The sequence below is a fragment of the Aplysia californica genome, unplaced genomic scaffold (assembly GCF_000002075.1).
Source record: "Aplysia californica isolate F4 #8 unplaced genomic scaffold, AplCal3.0 scaffold01725, whole genome shotgun sequence".
Lineage (NCBI taxonomy): Eukaryota > Metazoa > Mollusca > Gastropoda > Aplysiida > Aplysiidae > Aplysia > Aplysia californica.
Window position 1 is genome coordinate 23,738 of NW_004798995.1, and position 1,497 is coordinate 25,234.

General features: G+C 42.5%; 1 protein-coding gene across 1 annotated transcript in view; it reads left to right on the forward strand.

Moving 5' to 3' along the window:
- LOC106013983 (histidine N-acetyltransferase) overlaps positions 1 to 1,497 on the forward strand; it is a gene marked incomplete in the record, with an annotated part of 8,779 nt that overhangs the window by 6,080 nt on the left and 1,202 nt on the right.

Here is a 1,497-nt window from a genome sequence, read left to right on the forward strand (position 1 = left end):
TTGAGGGAGGGTATGAGTGTGGTGGGTGTTTGTGTTATTGAGGGAGGGTATGAGTGTGGTGGGTGTTTGTGTTATTGAGGGAGGGTATGAGTGTGGTGGGTGTTTGTGTTATTGAGGGAGGTCATGAGTGTCGTGGGTGTTTGTATTATTGAGGGAGGGTATGAGTGTGGTGGGTGTTTGTGTTATTGACGGAGGTTTTGAGACTATCTGTTATTTCATCCCAAATGTCACAGAGAGTTGCAAAGGAAGGGTCTGAAAGGGGGGGCAAAGTCTCTTTTCTTCAGCTGCTGTTTCCTGGTACTTCACTCTTCTCATACCTGTAGAATTCATATCGGAGTTATTTCTGGTGACCGCTCCAACGTTGATTTGGTTTTGGTTTTCCAAAAATGATCTAGTGGCTTTGGCTCAGTGAGAAAGTTCTGTGCTGTGAATGGAGATGTCTATTTTAAAGAAATCTTGACGAAAATAAGAGTAAGACATGACGTTCCAGCACTTGTGCGATGTAGTCCACTAAACCTAGCCATCGGGTGATTCGCTTGAGGGCGGTTTTGTTATCCCCCCCCCCCTCCGCCAGACCACCAAGATATCATAACATTTTCGTGGCCTCTGTTCCTCGTTGCCAGATGAGTATGTCCAAACTCGAACTAACACAGTCCATGTGCAAAAAAGGGTTTTGTGCTTGACATGAAGCTATTAGCTTTTAAACAAAAACAAAATTAATACTACTGAGCATATTGTTGTATAATGTTCAGTCCAGGTTGTGCATGGTATTTGTAACTGCTCTATTCTCAAATCTGTCAGAAACTGTCGCCAGAAGATGCTGTTTCTTGCAGAGACAACACTGCTCTCTGTTCCCTTGACAATCAATACGTCATGTCCATTCCACTAATGTTGATGCACTTCAATATACTCCCGAACACAATTTTACCTTTCTCTGATTTCGAACAATTTTGCCAAGCCTCAGTTTTGAGTGACCATATCTCGGTTGTGTCTTGGCATAGATGACATATCAATGTGTCAGATGGCGCAGAAGTTATTCAGCTTTACATAGGTATGCTGAATGAATGTGTAGTCCGAGCCTGTAACATGATGACTGACTGAATACAGTTGTAAGTTTCTTTACATGTAAACACGACGCCTAACCAGCTCTTTACCACCAGAGTGAGGCGTAAAGATCCTCCACTTTGGGAACGAACATTTACAAGCACACAAGCATCCAGGGAAAAAATGTTATGTCGTTTAGAAATTTATAAAAAGAGTTTTCATTACTAGGTTTTAAAAAAAGAAAACGGATGAGGAAAATGGCGACCGTCATTTAAAATATCTTGAACTACATAGCCTTAATGTTCCCCGAAGAAGTTCATGATGGATCTACAAACGAAAGAGAAAGACAATTATTCAAGAGGAAAACGGTTATCGGGCGTCTACAACATAGCGGCTGGGCTCTTGGCTGTCACGCGCAGGATGCGCCAGTTAAAAAGTTTCCAAGTGGGGGGG